Here is a 19,743-nt window from a genome sequence, read left to right as displayed (position 1 = left end):
CTGTCTCTATAAAAATAAAAATTAAAAAAGTAGCCAGGCATGGTGGTGCATGCCTGTAGTCCCAGCTACTTCAGAGGCTGAGGCAGGAGGGTCGCATGAGCCCAGGAGTTTGATGATGTAGTGAGCTATGATTGCACCACTGCACTCCAGCTTGGGCAACGGAGCAAGATCCTGTCTCTAAAATAAATTTAAAAAGAATAATAAATAAACCTGAAAAAATAGTCATAAAAATATCTGTGCAGTGTATTTCAAAAGGTTATGAGGATCAAACAAAATGATACATGTAAAAAGAATGTTACAAAGCAGAAATGTATGCTGGGGAGAGGGGAGAGGAAGGAACAGGATGGGGATGGGGATGGGACTAAACTTAGGGGGTCTGCCGTGTCCCAGGGACTGTGCTTATTTTCTGACAGGAGCATTATTGTTACTGACTGTGATAGCAGCTCCCATGAAGCCTGCGCCTTAGCTGCAGACCCTGAGCAGGGCAGAGAAACAAGGCTGTATTTGTATCAGGTTTGTCGTCTGGGTTGTGACTCTCGACTTGCCCAGGATTCTTCCTGGTCCTGACCGAGTGTCTTTGCTCTCCATTTCAGGAAGATGAGAGACTGCTTAGGTGCCACCTCTAGTACCATGAGTCCCTGCACTGGTTAAAGCCATCGCCACAACCTGGACAGGCAGCAAGGTAAGTAGAGAGACCAGTCCAGGCGAGCTCCTGGGATATGAGTGCATTTCCGCCCCAGTTGTGCCCGGAAAAATCCCAAGTGCACAAACAAGTCAAGGCAGCGCATCAGGGTCCCTCCTACCCGAGCTCCAGGACCCAGAGGAAGGGCTGGCTTCCCCTCCAAGCGTTTCAGCTAGCTCCCTCCCCCCTTGGCAGGGATTCTTCCAAGTTATAAAAAATGAGACACTGGAGGGGAAGAAAACAAGTCCACTCACTGTCTTCTCCTTTCTCCCGTCTGAGCTGTTCAAGCAAGTTCCCAGGAGCAGTTCAGAGCCTCTGTTGGACTGGAAGGGAGGTAGGAGGAGTGGAATGCGTGCAAAAACCGAGCTGATCAAAAGACAGTGCTGTTTCATGGAAGCCTCCCAGAACTGAGAGAGAGAGAGAGAGAGAGAGAGAGAGAGAGAGACAGAGAGACAGAGAGACAGAGAGAGAGAGAAAGAAAAAGAAAAAGAGAGCGCCCTTGTGCACGCGCTAGGCCAAGAGCGCGCTGCTGTGCACGCACCCGCCTTGCGAGGACAGGGTCTCCATGACAACTGGCCTGGCCGGCTAGCAGTGCTCTGCTCACTTGGCTGCGAGGAGCGCCACGGAAGGTCAGAGGAAGGAGCTGTGGGAAGCTCGCAGCAGGTATCGGAGCTTAAGCCAGTGGATTTGGGGGCCGTGGGCTCCCTAGCCGGCTGTGGTGTGAGAATGGAGTGGGCAGGAAAGCAGCGAGACTTTCAGGTAAGGGCAGCTCCGGGCTGGGATCGTTTGGCCTCCTTTCCTGGCCCTTCTCTCTGGCTGTTTTCTGGGAGGCAGGCGAGTGTCTGTAGTCCCTGCTCGGGGTTTGGGGCTCAGGAATGATGTCATGCTCCAACAGTTGGATTCTATTAGCTTAAGGAGGAGGGAAACAGCCAATTTTCTTGACTTTGCAAATCTAGCTGATCTCACTCTTGCTGAATCTGAGGTGTTTAGACTTCACTCTAAAAAGCATCATTTTACTTTTATTTAGCACAAAGGGACAGGATATTTTTACAGGAAGAATCTTTTATGTGGAAGAAACTGAGTTAACATCACTCCCGTGGTGTTTGTAGTTCTTACAGGGAAAGGCCAGTGCCTTTTGAGCCACTTGTTCGTCCTAGTGAACACTGTCTGTTTTGTCTCTTGGTGCTGCTATGTCTGACCTGTAATGGGGGGAAAAAAAAAAGGCTAATTAAGCTCAGCGAGGAGCCTGTGGTGAGTTCCAAGTTCCCTCTAGAGCATTTATGAGGACAGAGGCGCTGTCACAGGGATGCTTGAGCTGGGGTTTTGCATTCTCTCTTCCAGGCAGCTTGGTAAGAATCAAGCTGTCCTCCCACATTAAAAGGTCGATCACAGACTTTCCTAGGAGGTGGGGGAGGGGGCTGGCTTGGGGTTGGGGGGCCTGCAAACAGATTTCTCATACAGATGTCCCAGGGTGAGCTCTCAGCAGCAGCTGCTAAGAGCTGGGGGACATGAGGCACTGTAGTTGTGCTGGGTGGATTCCTTTGGTTACATTTTGACCAAATCTCAGGGCACGCAGTGTCCACGCTGTGCACTCCTACACTGATTGTCCTAAGTTTTGGTAAAACTTGTTCTGACCTAGAGGAGTGGTACGTGGTGAGCTCAGTGTGGCCTAGGAAAGGAGACCTTCCCAGAAAGGCAGTTTTCTAGGTGGTAGGGTAGTGGGGTTGTCAGTAATATAGTTAGGAGGATGAACGCAGCAAACACTCCCTGCAAGGGAGACCCATCAGGGAATGTGCTTCCACTTGAGCCATGTTATGTCTTAAATTCACTTCTTGGCCTCAGGGAACTTTGCAAATGCCTTTGGTTTCTCTGTGGGATGAGGGAACAGCTGCTGTCCTGGCTCTTCGGTTTTTCTTCTTGAACTTTCTGAACAGAATGTCTTTTGTATTCTGGCAAACAGTGAAGGGGCATTCTGATTAACTTCGGGTCAGCTTGCCAATGCAAGCACTGGCCATATCCCCAGTTCTGGCTCCCTAAATGTGTACACGTATGCATCATGGTTGTGGCCTGAGGGTCCACGAGGGTGAACTCCATGGCCCTGGACCTCAGATGGGCCACTTCTGAAGTTATTCCTCCTTTTGCTACACTCCAGGGATCCTCTGCTTAGTTGAAACCTACATTTTGCTGGAGGGATGTGACATAATACTGAGCCAGTGGGCCCTTCAGTTGGCAGTATAAATCCAGAACCTCAGCCTTCTTTTCTACTTGTGTGTGTAGTTGGAGCTCTTCAATTTTACCATCCCCACATGTGTGAAGAGAGCTAGCAGAGACCCAGTTTCAGGAGTTGGTGCTCTTTCTTTTGGTATAGCAGAACGATGAATGGATTTGGGTTGCTAGACTTGAGTCGATGGCTGGATTCTGTTCCCACAGGGTGGCCACGGGCAAGTATCTTAACTAATAGGAGCTTCAGATTCTTACCTGTAAGATGGAGGTAATGATAAGAACAACTTCACAAGACTGTTGGAAGGAGCCAGTGGGATAACTTCCGTGAAAGTAGTTAGAAACAAGTCACATCCTATCTAATGTAACATGTTGTGAATTGAAGCTTGAGGAATGACCCAACTCCCTCTGGAAAGTCACTTTGCCTCTCGGTTCTGGTTCTCTCATTTTATAAAGTGCCTTCTTCCTTTCTGCGTTTATAAGTAAACATGAGAAAAATCTGAAAAGACTTCTTCAGGATGTTTAAGGAAACAAATGTTGCTTTCCTTGGGTTGGGTCATTTCATAAGAGTGATGTTCGGCCGGGCGCGGTGGCTCAAGCCTGTAATCCCAGCACTTTGGGAGGCCAAGACGGGCGGATCACGAGGTCAGGAGATTGAGACCATCCTGGCTAACACGGTGAAACCCCGTCTCTACTAAAAAATACAAAAAAACTAGCTGGGCGAGGTGGCGGGCGCCTGTAGTCCCAAGCTACTCGGGAGGCTGAGGCAGGAGAATGGCGTGAACCCGGGAGGCGGAGCTTGCAGTGAGCTGAGATCCGGCCACTGCACTCCAGCCTGGTCGACAGAGCAAGACTCCGTCTCAAAAAAAAAAAAGAGTGACGTTCACCGTAGACCTGGAGCCTCATAGACGATCCTGCAGAGAGGAAGCTTTCCTTGGTCACCTGACTCATGTGTTTATATATAGTACAGAGGAGACGTATTCCAAAAGACCCATCGCTTTTCCTGTGTCCCATAGCTGCCTGTATTTGTGGCACCATACACTTTAGCAGCTGGAAGAGGGGCTATGAGTGCCAGGCCTGGTTCCCTCATACTGCTGGGTCCTGCTGGGGAGACTCAGTAGTGGGCAAGGAGGTCTTTCTCTTCCATTCTGGGTTTAGAAGGCAGGGTTCTAACTGGGAGAAAGTGTTATTGCTCTGAAAAACTTCTTGGGAGCTGGGCAGGTCTTTCAGGAACTCGTAAGGCTACAGCTTTTGGGGAAAGAAAAGAAACAAGGAAGTGGGAATTCCAACGGCAGAGATTCTTGATATGCCGTGGGACTGTGCCAAGGAATGGAAGAGCAGGGGAAGGGAGACTTCAGGCAAGGAGAGTCCCAGGTCTGTCCTCAGTGAGTCGACAGGGCGTATGGCATGCTAGAGTGCCTCACCCACAGCCCCAGCTTTACTGTAAGGTGGAGAAAACCTGCCAGCCATGTCCCAGAGTGGTGTCTGGGAAGAAGCCCTTGAGCAGACGCATAGTAGGCAGATTAAAAAAAAACAAAAAACAAAAACAAAACAAAGCAAGCAGCTCCCCTTCTAGGTGAGTCATGTCACAACAGCCTCTAAGGCCCGAAGGAGAAGCTGCCCACAGCTTAGATTGGGGCTACAGCTGTTCCCCACTCCCAGCAGTCCAGCTTCCCGAGCTGAGTCACAAATTGGATCTGTCTATGTTCCTTAAGGATTAAAAATTAACATTCCTGTTCTCACTCCCTCTTTCCTCCTTCTTCTACTCCCCTTCCTGTACCTTCCCCCCTTGGGCTCCCTCTCTCTAAAATTAGATATCAGTCACCCAGGGAAGATGAAACTTTGAAATACACTGGAGAACAGGCCAAGGGCACCCTTGGTTCTGCTGGTTCAGCCTCTTTCCCTGGAATGAAGGGCGGGGGTACAGATTCAGGAGGGCAATCCAAGTATCATGACCCCACTGGTAGCCTAGACCCAAGAGAGGCTGTGCCCCACTCCCCGCCGCATCTGATTCTAGGAACTGCTTTACAGGAGGTCTGCCTAGCACCTCAGGGAGATGGGAGGGTCTGAGGCCTGGACCTGCTGAAGCACTTCCCTGTGGGGCAGGTGGGACCGAAGGATTGAAGAATATGTCTTCCTTCCTGTCACTCCTCTTAGCTGTTAACTGTCATTGCCCTGGAAGTGTCCCCATTTCCACTGTTGGGCCTGAGACTGGTCTGAGGCAGCCAAGCCCAGGGAACACATCGTTGAGGCTGGGGGAGGCCTGGCAGCAGCCCTTCCGAGCTCTGGCTTGGCCTTCCTTCTGTGCCTCTGCTTGGGCTTGGGAGGCGGGTGTGTTTAGGGCAGGCTGTGAGGAGGGGAAGGGAAAATCTGCAGGCAGATAATTGAGTTCTTTGAGTTGGAGGGACCGTGGAAAGTGGAGAAGGGGCCACGAGGGCATGAAACGAAAAAAAAAAGACCATCTGGCGTAGTCTGCAGAGATTGTCTTTAAAGCCTGTGGGAAAACTTGCATTAGTGTGAGCCTTCTCCTGGCAGGCGTGAGCTGGGGAGGCTGGGCATTCGTTTCATCCTGGAGGGGAGGTGCTGTGTGTATCTGTCTCAGTAGGTGGGTCGGGGGAACTACTGGGTGCATCTGTCTTAGGGGAACATGCCAGATAATACTGTGCTGATAGAAAAAACCTGAGGTCTCTGTTTCTAGCCATAGGCCCCAGAAAGGTCTTGTGTGTGTGTGTGTGTGTGTGTGTGTGTGTGTGTGTGTGTGTGTGTATGTATGTCTTCTGAAGGGAGAAGAGGGTGTTAAATGAGTCTAGACTACCTTATTGAAGAATTTCTTTAAAGACCACTTCTGTTATTTTTTTTGGCTCTGATGTAATGAATGTACTGTTGTTGCGGAGGCTGTTGAAACTATCAGTATACTCTTCTCATCTAAAACTGCCTGAATGTTAGATTTCACTGTCCTTATAAAAGAGTGAATTATATGCTGTTGGCGTACGAAGCCTTCTTAACCAAAGCAGAACCTATTCCTACAGGCTTGTCGTGAAACCACCACAGTTTCTCAGAGCTCCAGACTCTTCCTCTGTGTGACCTGTCATCACCAAAGGGGTTGTGTGTGAGCTGGAGATGGACTGTAGGAAATCACGTAGTGGATGGAGGATTATTTGGAACTGGGAAAAAATGAGATAAACTGAGGGTTACAGGAGACAAGATCTGAGGCAGGAGGAAGACTATTGGAAGGAAGCAGGAGTGAGGCAAGGGGCCCTGGGCGGAGGCAGTTCTCAGGAGCAGCAGATGGTGATTGAGAGAAGGGCTGACCTCGGAGGCCTACACAATTTAGCAGAAGGCCAGACTGCCCTCAGGGCACTCAGGGGGACAGTGTTGTGCAGGCCCTCAGAAGCACTGGTGGGGGGAGGGGTGGCTAGCATTGGGGTTAACACCTCTGTGTTTTGCTCTTGGCTCAGAGGCATCTCTGGCGCCCGTCTATGCAGTGTTGGTCTGTTCACCCATTTAGTCAGTGAATACAGAGTGTCTGGGCCAAGATCTGGGAAGGAACGCAGGAGTATCAAGTATGGACCTTACTCCTATCTATGTCATATTATAATAGATGTTGTGTTGTAGTTATTTCTTCCCCTCTCTCCGGAACTTTCAAGTGTGATTAAGAGAGAAGCAGCACAGACCTGCTGCAGTTCTGAGTTTTGATGGGTTAATGATCATCTCATGCTCTTAGGCTGGGAAAAAGGAGCAGGATCCAAGAGACTGATTTCAAGCACTATTCGAATGAAGGAAGAGAGCCAACTGAAGGACTGGAAATAGGAGGGTGAGGGTTCTAGGCCTGTGTTGAAGCTTCTCTGACAGTGTCAAAGGATGGGGTATGTGGGAGGGAGTCATAGGAAAGGGGAAATGGGAAAGTTGGAAAGAAACGATCAAGTCAGCTATTTTTAAAACTCTAGTTTTGTTTGAGGAACTGATTTTTGGTGTGCTTGTGACTTGGAACACAGGCTGCCTTATGGAGTTCTGACAACTGAGTTTTATAGATTGTTTTCAAATGAACTAGCCTGTGGTGTGTTTGTTCAACTCTCAGTGACTCTTAGGTACTGAGTGAGTGCATGGTGCTGCCTTAGAGCAATTCTGATGGAATCATTTGCATTTAATGTGAGTATCTGACATACAGTGCAGTGCAGTGCAGTGATTAAAAGCTATAGCTCGGGGGTCTTAGAGGCCTAGCTTTAGAACCTGACCTTGCTGTGTGACCTTGGGCAGGTTATTTAATCTCTGTGTGCATCAGCCTTCTTTGAGGCATCTGTACAATGGATGTAATAGTACTTGATAGAGTTGTGGTAAGGATTAAATGAAATGATACATGTAAATAGGCCAGTGCCTGGCACATAGTAAATGTTCAGTGCTTTCCAGTATATTATTGTCAACTTAGAGCAGCATTTTGAAGACGGTGGGCTGGTGTCTCTCAATCAGGTTGATGTTACTATGCTGGGAACAAACCAAATTCTTCTTTTAGACATAGCTGCTGGTTGGGCACAGTGGCTCACATCTGTAATCCTGACACTTTGGGAGGCCGGGGTGGGTGGATCACTTGAGGTCGGTGTTCGAGACCAGCCTGGCCAATATGGTAAAACGCTGTCTCTACTGAAAATACAAAAACTAGCTGGGAATAGTGGTGTGTATCAGTACTCCCAGCTACTGAGTAGGCTGAGGTAGGAGAACAGCTTGAACCTGGGAGGTGGAGGTTGGAGTGAGCTGAGATCGCACCACTGCACTCCAGCTTGGGTGACAGAGCAAGACTTTGTCTCAAAAAAAAAAAAAAAAAGAAGTAGTTGCTATTTTGGATCTGGTTCATCTTTCTGTCAAGACCCCAGGTAGTCTGGTCTGGGGTCTGTGCAGTCCTGGGTAGGTAATAATATGAGATTTCCTAATAATACAAGATTTCCTCCCCACTACACAAAGCTGCTTGTGTTCAGTTCCTGCCACTTGACAGACAGCTCCCCATGTCTTACGGCTGCTGCATCAGGCAGAAGGATCAAAGAAAGGGCACAGGGGGCCATGGGCAAGGTAAGGAGAGAAAGACAGTTGCTTTGGAAAGTCACCAGCAGCCAAGGAGGACTGCCCTTTCAGACCTGGCCCTACACGTTAGGAAGGTACTTGAGAGTGTCCTTTAAGAGGAAGGAGTAGGGGCCAATGATATTTTGAGGACACGGCAGCCGCTCACACTGGAGAAGCCAGAAATCCTGAGTCTGAGGTAGTCCTTGTCAACCCAGCTTCACAGATTCAGCTCTTTCCTCCTGCTGGGGGATGCTCACCCCTCACAGGCAGGGGAGACCAGTCCATCTGGAACTGCTTCTCGCCTGTCCCTTTCCTGCTGGCCAGCCTAGGTGGGGCCCGAGGTCTTTCTCAGTGTGGCGTTGGAGGCCTTTCACAAGCTGCTCTCAGTGCTCTAGACCCTGGCCTCTGCTCCAGCCCTCCTTACCCCTGCTTCCACAAATACTGCCCTTGTACACTTCCAGACACAGCTTAGAGCATAGAATAGGCTTTGCAGCCAGCTCTGAGGGTTCATAGTCTGTTTTTTTCCTCTATCTGTGGACCTCTGGTGAGTTCATCTCTGTAAGCCTCAGTGTTTTCATCTGTAAATTGGGAGTGATAATATTACCCACCTGAAAGGGTTACTGTAAGGTTTCAATGAGTTAATTTACGTAAGGCACTCGACTTAGTTCTAGACACAGATATGCTCTCTATAAATGTTAGCTGCTGCTGTTGTTAGTAATCCATCCTTCCTGTGAATTTCTCTGCCTATGTATAGCAGTAGAAAGCCCCAGCCAGGTAGTCAGCAGGTCTGAATTTTGGTTCCAGCTCTGTCTCTAACTTGCTGGGTGATCTTGGGAAGTAACTTGACTTCTCTAGGGTTCAGTCTCCTTTTCTAGAAAGTAGAAGGCATGGATTCAGTGTTCTCATTGACATCCTGACTTGACACTTTTTTTTTTTTTGAGACAAAGTCTTGCTCAGTCACCCAGGCTGGAGTGCAGTGGCATGATCTTGGCTCACTGCAGCCTCCACCTCCCGGGTTCAAGCAATTCTCCTGCCTCAGCCTCCTGAGTAGCTGGGACTACAGGCACATGCCACCACACCCAGCTAATTGTTGTATTTTTAGTAGAGATGGGGTTTCACCATGTTGGCCAGGCTGGTGGCCAACTCCTGACCTCAAGTCGTCTGCCCGCCTCGGCCTCCCAAAATGCTGGGAGTACAGATGTAAGCCACCGTGCCTGGCCCTGACTTGACTTTTCAAATGTCTATATCTTGTGTTTTCAACTAGATTCCTTGAAGTTGTATGAAATCAAGTATAATATTTTGTACTTTTTATTTCCCCAAATGGCCAACATATATAGTTGGTGCTTAAAAAATATTTGGGTAACTTTTCTTTAACCCCATCAACCTCTAGGGAGCATTTTGACTTGGTTCTCACCACTCAGAGGCTGGAATCTTGTTTTCAGATGCATAGAGCAGTACAAGGAGGCCTCAGCCTTTAGAAAGTAAGAAGGTAGGTTTCTCCTGGTGCTCTGGGAAAATTTTGGTCAGCAGATGTTTGGGGAACTTATTTGTTCTGCTCTGTAGCCTTAGACCAGCTCTTTGAATAAATATTGCCATCACTGTTTCCTTTTCTCAGTGGGGAAAAATGCCAGTGTTTTCTGAGCAATTCCCTCTCCTTTAGAATTTAGGGTGAGCCAGTTGGTGCCCAGAGACAAATCTGTGTCTTAGGGGAGGAGCCATCCAATAGGAAAGTAATGTTTAGAGCCTGGGCTCTGGGGTCAGATTGGGTTCAAATTCTGCCTCTGCCATCTAATAGCTCTGTAACTTTAGACAAGTTACTTGTCCCTGCCACAGTTCCTCTTCTGTAAAAGTGAGGCAGTGGTAGCATTGTCTCATAGGATTTTAACAAAACCTAAATGCTAAATGTAAAGTGCCTAAAATAGTGCTTCCTGCCTCCTTGCTGAATAAAATGTTTGCAGTTATTGTTATGTTTATTATTCTCTTGTAAACCAAGTAGTGTTTATTCCTTTTTTTTTTTTTTTGAGACAGAGTCTCGCTGTCGCCCAGGCTGGAATACAGTGGCACGATCTCGGCTCACTACAATTTCCACCTCCTGGGTTCAAGTGATTCTCCTGCCTCAGCCTTCCGAGTAGCTGGGACTACAGGTGTGTACCATCACACCCGGCCAATTTTTGTATTTTTAGCATAGATGGGGTTTCGCCATGTTAGCCAAGCTGGTCTTGAACTCCTGACCTCAGATGATCCGCGTGCATAGGCCTCCCAAAGTGCTGGGATTACAGGTGTGAGCCACCGCGCCCGGCCCCCCGCCTTTTTTTTCCCCCCCAAGAGAGGGTCTTACTCTGTCACACAGGCTAGAGTGCAGTGGTGCGATATTGGCTCACTGCAACTTCTGCCTCCCTGGCTCAGGCAATCCTCCTACCTCAGCCTCTGAAGTAACAAATGTGTACCACACCTGGCTGATTTTTATAATTTTATTTTTTAGAGAGATGGGGTTTCTTCATGTTGCCCAGGCTGGTCTCGAACTGAGCTCAAGTGATCCGCCCACCTTGGCTTTCCAAAGTGTTGGAATTACAGGCATGAGCTACTGCACCCAGCCTCAGCAGTATTGCAGTCTGTCTGTCTGTCTTTTCTCTTCTTTTTTTTCTTCTCTTTTTTTTTTTTTTTCAAAGTCTTGCCCTGTCACCCAGGCTGGAGTGCAATGGCGTGATCTCGGCTCACTGCAACCTCCACCTCCCAGGTTCAAGTGATTCTCCTGTTTCAGCCTCCCAAGTAGCTGAGATTACAGGTGCATGCTGCCATGCCAGGCTAATTTTTTGTATTTTAGTAGAGACGGGGTTTCACCATGTCGCTCAGGCTTGTCTCGAACTCCTGAGCTCAGGCATTCCATCTGCCTCGGCCTCCCAAAGTGCTGGGATTACAGCTGTGAGTCACTGCGCCAGGCAGCTGAGTTTCTTTCTTTGTGGCTTGTCTGTTGGGTTTGTTCTGCTGAGAAATGCGAGGCGATATCCCCTTCCTCTGTGTCTTGGGCAGACAGTATATCAGCAGAGCAGTGATAAGTATCCCCCAATCAGCATATAGATCGGAGCTCCTGTACCTTGCTTTTGTAAAGAAATTATAAACCAGCGGGGGAATCTGGCCGAATCAAAAGAGCCTCTAGGCTGAGCGGGCCCTCTCTGAGGAGTAGTATGTGTTGTATGATAGGGACATGGCAGACCCAGTGTCAAAGAGCAGGATGAGAAGTGGGAAGGCTGACGGGAGGGTGAGGGAGACAGACGGCTCTAGATAGTGAAGAGTGGCGAATGTCTCTGGGCATTTGTGGCATTGATACCTTTGGCATCAAGGTAAGTTCCTGGTACTTCATCTTCGCAAGAAATAGCCTGATCCCAGCCCCAGGTGAGACTTGCCCCAGCAGTCTCACTCCTCTTTCAGAGGAGTGGTGGATTGGGATGAGGAGGTTCTAATCTGTTTCTAAAGAGACTGAGTAGCTCCTTATCTGCAAGTGTAATTATAAAGAGATTTTCTTTTGCAACTTCAGGGAACAGGAACTTTTGCTGCCAAATTTAGCAATGTGTTTTAAGTCCCTCAAATCTTCTTTGAGTGCTACCAAAGCTCTGAGCTTTGTTGTTATCTCTTGTTGAAATGCATCCTGGAAAGGTCATATCAACAGTGCCAATTTATGGGCTTGCTGAGCCCAGACAGGCCTAGGGCAGAATGGGGAGTTCCTAAGAGTAGAGGCGTCACAAATTTACTCTTTGAGTGAGGCTGTTTACAATGTAAAGTTATTTTTGCTTTAGAAAACCAAACTCTGTAGATGATGGTCAAACATCCTGTTCTTCAGCTTTTTTACTTGTGCAGGCTCCCACAGGCAGGGGCTCAGATTCACAGTAGCTCCCTGTAGAACCAGGAGAAGCGCAGCCTCAATGGTGCATAGAGCTCCCAAAACTGTGCCCCATACTCCTTAGTGGAGGTAAGTTTCCTTGGTAGAGTTATGCTGGAATCTCCCTCCCATTTAGTTTATTAGCAATTTGTGACCTAATATGTGTTCTGATAGAGTAATTAAAAGATGGTAAAGGCCGAACACAGTAGCTCACACTTGTAATCCTAACACTTTGGGAGGCCAGGGCAGGAGGATTGCTTGAGGCCAGGAGTTTGAAACCAGCCTAGGTAACATAATGAGACCCCATCTCTGCAAAATAAATGAAATTAGCCAAGCATGGTGGCACTTGCCTGTAGTCCCAGCCACTTGGGAGGCTGAGGTGGGAGGATTGCTTGAGCCGGGAGTTCAAGGTTATAGCGAGCTATGATTGTGCCACTGCCCTCTAGCCTGGGTGACAGAGCAAGATCCTGTCTCTAAAATAATAATAATAATAAAAAATGGTGAAGACTGAGGACTGTAGACACTACACATGGAATTTTGTACTTATTTGCAAAGACCTTAGGACAAAAAGGTCTGACTTGTGTGTATATACTTTGTCACTTGGCAAAAAGGAATGCCAGTAGGGAAAGGAAATTCAAGAACTTCAATGACCCCAGCAACTATAAAGGAGTATTCTCTGGGTTTGTGCTCCTGTAGTCCCAGCTGCTCAGGAAGCTGAGGCAGGAGACTGCTTGAGCCCATGAGTTTGAGGCTGTCATGTGCAATGATCACACCTGTGAATACACACTACACTCCAGCCTGAGCAACATAGCAAGACACTGTCTCTTAAAAAAAAAAAAAAAGGAAAAGAGAAAAAGGAGGATGGTACATGAGTGTGAGAAGAAAAAGAAAATAGCTAGGACACCTGAGACAAGGTTGGCAATGGCAGTGACCTTGGTTTGCCGTCTGTGGCTTTGACTCTGGCTGCTATGTTCAGGGAATTGAGGCTTTTGAATCTAGAAAGGAAAGACAATACTGAGGTTTCTTATTTTCTCTGCCTCTCTCCAACCTCCTGATTGACTCACCCCTTTGGGTTGAAACATAAATGGAACACGTAGCACTGTCCTTTCCGAGTCCCTGCCTCTCTGCATTGGAATCATCACTGATGCTCACGGTTTGCTCTTGGCTTGGCTGTGCTGGGAGAGCTAGTTGTGAAGATACTGGAGGAAAGAAGAGCTATTGGTTTTGTCAACTCAATTCTAGTAAGTGCCCAGGGGGAAGTGGCAGGGATCCAGGTTAAAAAGAAAGCAACCAGGGCAGGGTGCAATGGCTCAGGCCTGTAATCCCAGCACTTTGGGAGGCTGAAGTGGGTGGATTACTTGAGGTCAGGAGTTCAAGACCAGCCTGGCCAACATAGTGAAACCTTGTCTCTAAGTACGAAATTAGCAGGGAGCGGTGGCGGTTGCCTGTAATCCCAGCTGCTTGGGAGGCTGAGACAGGAGAATTACTTGAACCTGGGAGGCGGAGGTGGCAGTGTGTGCAGTGAGCCGAGATAGTGCCATTTCACTCCAGCCTGGGCAACAAGAGCGAAACTCCATCTTAAAAAAAAGAAACCGGAAATTGTTGTTTTATTTAAATCTCGTTAAATGGAAATAGAAAAGCCTTTTTAGTTTCTTTCCCACCCGCTCCAGTTGCAGGACCCACCACTGTTTTTTTCCCTCCATTTGGATGTAGGTGCCTATTCTGCTTCTGTGCCCAGATGGGTTTTGAAAGCAGTGATATCCAGACTTCTTTTCATCTGAAAAACACCGAAGGCCAGATGTCTACATGGCCTTGCAGTGGAGACTGCAACACCTGTGCCATCCTCCTGGGTCCCTGATACCCCTTAATGTTTTGTCAGTTGGGAGGTTGGGATGGCTTTTAGCTTTTGGTGTTCCCCAAAAGTCAATCCTCAGTCTGTTCTCTTTTTAATTTACAGTCTTTCCCTGGGCTTCCATCTTCTACTGTCATCAGTTAGAGAAAGCGAAGGAGTGAGGGGGAATCTAACTCTGCCTCTCTTGCCTCAGAAGCTGAATGTATTTATTCATTCAATAAATATTTATTGAGTATTCCTTCTGTTCTAGGTTTTGTTCTGTATGTGAGGAGGTAGAGATAACTAAGACATTGAAGTCCTTGTTGTCATGGAGCTTAACGTATAGTGAGTGGGGAAGCATTTCAGTAAACAAGTAAACAAATCAATAGATGAGATCAAGATAGTGCTGTGAGCTAGGAAGGAAATAATGGTAATGTAATAGAGAGAGTAACAGGAACCTGAGAGGTTAGAGAAGGACTCTGAGAATGACATTTGAACTGTGAGCTCAAGGATGAGAAGAAGCCGTGAATGTGCAGATTTGGGGAAAGTTCCTTTCTAGAAAAGGGAACAGCAGTCAAAGCTGCTGAGGTAGGAAAGAGCTTGACATGCAGAAAGGACACCTAGGAAGTCATCATGTTAGAATATACGGAGCAGGGGGGTGTCGGGGTGGAGGATGTGGCACAACTTGGGATAAGGTATGGAAATTTCAGAGGGAGAGAGAGGAACATTGAATCTGATTGAGAAGAATCAGTAAAAGGAGTATGGTGCTAGGTATGGTGGCTCATGCCTGTAACCCCCACGCTTTGGGAGGCTGAGGCGGGAGGATTGCCGGAACCCAAGAGTTTAAAGCTTCAGTGGGCTATAATCATGCCACTCCAGCCTGGGCAACAGAGCAAGACTCTGTCTCAAATAAAAGAATAGAAGAGAAGAGACAGAGCAATACTCTGTCTCAAAGAAGAGAAGAGAAGAGGGAAGGGGGCAAGGGGGAAGGGGGAAGTGGGGGAAAGAAGGGGGAAGAAAGAAAGGGGAAGAAAGGGGAAGAGCAAGGAAGAAGGGGAAGAAGGGGGAAGAAAGGGGAAGAAGAGGTAAGGGGTAAGGGGATAAGAATATGAGGAAACAAAAGGGATCTGGAGTGGGCATAGGCAGTACCTGCTTAGCTAAGTAAGTCAAATTAATATATTCTGCATACTTCTTGGGATCAAGCACTATGTGTTTTTAAATTATCTGCAGATTTTAGGTTTATGGTAAGACTTTAGTGTAATGCTTACTCTGTTCTAAGCATTGTGTTATACTAGGTGTTTTTATTTCATTATTTTAGTAAATCCTTAGGATGACCTGTGAGTTAATTTGTTGATGTTGTAACATCTGCAGGGACATGGAGTAGCTAACTTGCTTAAGATATAAATCTAAGGCTGTTTGATTCCAAGCATGTGTTTTTGCCACACCTCCACTCTGGTTGGTATATCAAATGCAGCTCTTCTTTGGTTATCTAGAACATCTAATGAGTTTTTTCCTTTAAATCATTATGTGTTATTTATGGTCACATTGTGAAAGTTTGCAGAATTGAATGAGGTTTTTTTAAGCTTTCTCTGAAAGGGGTACCTGGTTAAATACTGAGAATACGAGCCCATATAAATAACTGGGGAGGGTGGGGCTGTGGCAAGACTTGGAAGCAGTAAACCTGAATTACATCTCTTCATCTGGGCAGGAAGAAAATGGCCTTTCTCCTTAATGCTCCGTAAGTAGTTAGATGTCTTAGATTGCAGTTCCCCCTATTGTATAAGAAGATGGAATTTACTTTTGGAAAAAATAAGTGATTTGTCAGTAAACTAGTGTTTGTAAATAAACCCTGATTTCCTAGTGTACAGATATCTTCTAGAGTCTTCAAGTTTGTTGGAAATGTTTGAGAAAAGAAATGTATCAGGCCACAACTTTCACTTCTTGGAAATTGAACATTGACTAGTTTCTATGGGTTGTTACTTCTTTTTCTTTTTCGAGATGGATTCTCACTCTCTCACCCAAGCTGGAGTACAGTGGCATGGTCTTGGCTCACTGCAATTGCCACCTCCCTGGTTAAAGCGATTCTCCTGCCTTAGCCTCCCACATAGCTGGGATTACAGGCATGTGCCACCATGCTTAGCTAATTTTTGTATTTTTGTAGAGACGGGGTTTCACCATGTTGGCCAAGCTGGTCTTGAACTCCTGACCTCAGGTGATCTGCCCACCTTGGCCTCCCAAAGTGCTGGGATTACAGGCATGAGCCACTGAGCCCGGCCCATACTTCTTTTTCTAAAGGTTTGATCCTGTTTGGATTCTATCAGTAGTGAAGGCCCAGGATTCTGAAATGAAAATGTATGCAGTATTTATAAACTCTTATTCGTTGGTGTTCATGAAATCTGTGGTCAGCCTAATCACCCTCCTTAGATGGAATAGTTTGTGAAGGGCAGAGCAGGGTGAAACTGAATTTCAGATTTAGCATAGATTGCTAGAACATGGAGGAAATTTCTTTGGTAAGTCACTGGATTCTGCTTCCTGTCTCCCCTTCCCAGTTTGTTTCAGTAACACACTTGCTTCTGAAGGAAAGATAATGTACTTGGGAAAGATTCCTTTAGAGGGTATTGTTCAGATGGTCTTCATCACTGATTCACAATGAGCAGACATTAAATGGTCATCTGCCATGAGCAGGTACACACAGATGGGTTAGAAGGTGAGGCTGGAAAGACTGGCTGAGGTCAAATCTTTAAGGGATTGAACCATCCAGAAAGCAAAGCGGAGAATCACTTGCCCCAGGAAGCAGGAAGGAAACACAATTGGATATGGTTTGTGGAAAAGAAAGCTAGGAAACCATGTAGAAGATGGAACTGGAATGGGAGGAAACTCGCCTATTTTATTGGCTGTAACTGGAGGGTGATATTCCAGTCCCTCAAAATTCATTTAGAGCAGAAAGTAAGGGAAGTCTCAGGGCGGGTGGGATCAGAACTCCAGACTGCAGAGCTTTCAGCTTTCTGGAGCCGTAGAGCAGTGGTTTTCAGACTTGACTGTGCACCAAACTCAGAGAGCTTGTTAACCAATTTAGTAGAAATTTTTTGGTAAAAATGTGCATTTTTAACAAGTTCAGAAGTGATGCTGCTACTGTTGGCTGGGAACCCCACTTTGAGAACCACTGCTTAAGAGGCTTGGCAGCTGAGATGCCAATAAGGGTGTGAGGGTCAGATGTTAATTGGCTTGCTTTCTTTTACTGACCCAGAATTTCATGTCTACAAAGCTTTACTTTAGATGTTCTTAGGTGGCTTACTCTTAAACATCAACAAAGCCTGGTAAAGGTCCATGTTCTCAATGACTCTTTTCACCAAATCCGTATCACTTCTGGATGAGATTTCCAGGTATGTGCTCGTCTTTGAACAGATGCTTGTCTGATTTTTGGAAAATGCCCATCCTGGGCACTTGATTTCATTAGGATTGGTGATATTTATGCCAGGAAAAGCTTCCCTCCTCCTGTCAGCACTGCTTCTGACTGGCAGGGTTGTTTCAGGGACAGCCAGCACGGGCTGCACAGAGTGTGTTCTGTTGATTAGCCAAATTTACACAGGACATGCCTGGGAGATTATCTCTTTAGGCCAGGAGTTGAATTTCAAGGACAAAGTTCACAGTTGGCAGCCGAAAGGCTGAGAACACCTGGAAGAGGGAAAGGGTTTCACTTGACTTTCATTTCCCCAGGCCTCAGTGCCTCTTCCCACAGAGGCTGGGTTTTCTCCTTGTTGCTGCCTGAGCAGGTGACCTTGGGATGGTTCCCACAGAGCAGTGTGGCTCCAGGCACTGCCCTTTGCTGTCTACTTCAGCACCTGTGGCTTCAGGTGAGACACTTGCATTAGTCAATGTCAGCTGTCCTCTCCTCCTTGGCATCATTGTTTCTTGAATTCTTTTCTGGGCTTGCTTCTCTCTTTGTAGGGAAGGCCTTCGTTTTCCTTTGTAGTCCGTGACTCGCAGGTTTTCCCCGAGCTGTCCTTTTCTTACCTTCTTTCATTAGTTCAGTACAACTGTGGAATTCTGTTTCAGTGTGGGAAGGGATATTACAGGCTGCCGGGCACAGTGCTGCCCAACTTAATCTTTGTAAGGCATACTAGATAAAGGGAGACGGCTACCCGTACGTAGCCTGAGACAACCCACCTGGGGCTTCTGTAGCCTCAGTGCTGTCCCCGGGGTGGAAGGACCACGTGGGTGGGTCCACACAGCTGTCGTCTATTTTAGGGGTACTCGCTGGGAACTTGGATTCAGTCCTGGGTGCCTGGAGTTGAGAGGTGAGAATACAGAGTGCTCAGGGTGGCAGAGTGAGGACTGGGACACAGGCCTTCGCACCTCTGCTGATTTAGGGCCTTGCTGTGTATGTAACGTTGAAACTGTTTCAGATCAGCAGGCAGGCATCAAGCTGTCTATCTGGCTAACTTTTGTTTAAAATAACACAAGCAACACCAGGTGTTCTAAAAACTTTTGCAAAATGGGGAATGTGTAAGGCAGAATATGAGCATCTTCTATAAATCCATGCCCCAGAAAAATAGTTATGGTTAACAGTTGGATAGCACCAGATTTTTTATTTATTTATATTTTTTATTTATATATTTAAACTAACATCCTTGAGCCGTAACAGATTCTTTAAATGATACATTTTTATATACATTTAGTTTTACACAAAAAGTTTATACTCTTAATTTAAAAAAATGGAAAGTAAAAAGTGTTGGTGAGAATACAGAGAAGTTAGAACCCTCATAGATTGTTAGTGGGAGTGTTAGCGGTACAGCTGCTGTGGGAAAGTTTGATTATTCTCCAAAAAGCCCCAAATTACCATATGACCCAGCAATTCCACTCCCAGGTATATGCCCAGAATAATTGAAAACAAGCATGCCAATGTTCATTGCAGCATTATTCACAGTAGCGAGAAGGTGGAAACAACCCAAGAGTTCACTGACTGATGCGTAAACAAAATGTATGAACACAGTAATACAAACCGGACTGTTACTCAGCTGTGAAAGGAAGGAAGTTCTGATGCATACTACAATGTAGATAAACCTTGAAAATGCTGCCCTGACTGAAATAAGCCATATACAAAAGCACAAATATTTTGTGATTCTGCTTATATAAAATATCTAGAAAAGGCAAATTCATAGAGATAGGAAAACAGATTAGAGGTAAACCAGGAGCTTGGGGAGAGGGGAGAATGGGGAGTTACTGCTTGATCATTGCAGCGTTTCTGTTTGGAAAAGTTTGGGAAATAGTGGTGATGGTTGCACAACATTGTGAACATAGTTAATGCCACTGAATTGTACACTCTTAAATGGGGAATTTTATATACTTTACTGCAATTAAAAAATGGAAAGAAAAGATTATACTGTACTGAAAAACATGTCACTTGTAATTTACCTAGGATATTTTTCCACCTCAGTATGTGCTTTTAAGGAGCAGCATTGTGTTTCTTTAGAGAAATATATCATAATTTATTTAATCAAGCCCCTTTTGATGGACAATTGAATTGTTTCTCAGTTGTTCCTATTATATGCAGGACTGTAATGAACAGCAGTATCCAGCTGTCTTTGCCCATGTGTCCTAGTACCTGTATTTTATTTCCTTAGGCAAAATTCCTAGAAGGAAAGATTTGCTGATCAAAGGGTGTACTCATTATAAATGTTAATAAATATTGCCAAACTGCCTCCCAAAGAAGTTGCATCAGTGTACTTCTCATCAGCAGTGTATGGAGGTGCCTCTTTCCACCACACCCTGGCCAACATAGGTGTTATACATCTTTTTACTCTTTGCCAATCTGATAGGTGAAAAAAGATTTCTTATTGTTACTTTATTTAGGATGTCTTTGGTTATTAATGAAATTAGCATCTTTTTATCTTTCTGATAGTTGATTTTATTCCTTTGTAAATTTTCTGCTCAAATACCTTGTTAAGTTTTCTGTTTGGTCATTATTCTATCTTGTGGACTTGTGAGAGCTTTTACATACATACTACATTAGGACTCTTTGCCATATGTGTTGCTGATAATTTTTCCCCAATAAAAAAATTTTTTGACTCTGTTTATGCT

The 19,743-nt window shown here is 46.1% G+C and overlaps 1 protein-coding gene across 2 annotated transcripts in view; it reads left to right on the top strand.

The window, feature by feature from the left end:
- Window positions 1-919: 919 nt before the first annotated feature.
- The window catches only part of ST5 (suppression of tumorigenicity 5), a 123,273-nt gene continuing 104,449 nt past the window's right edge, over window positions 920-19,743 (top strand). Inside the window, exon 1 of one of the 2 annotated variants that reach the window (XM_011947593.1) lies at window positions 920-1,441. The gene's annotated coding sequence lies outside the window, so the exon portion shown is untranslated. The remainder of the gene's footprint in view (window positions 1,442-19,743) is intronic. The other variant, XM_011947594.1, reaches the window with a different exon arrangement.

Source organism: Colobus angolensis, unplaced genomic scaffold, assembly GCF_000951035.1.
Source record: "Colobus angolensis palliatus isolate OR3802 unplaced genomic scaffold, Cang.pa_1.0 Scaffold269, whole genome shotgun sequence".
NCBI lineage: Eukaryota > Metazoa > Chordata > Mammalia > Primates > Cercopithecidae > Colobus > Colobus angolensis.
This window is presented reverse-complemented; position numbering and strand designations above follow the sequence as displayed.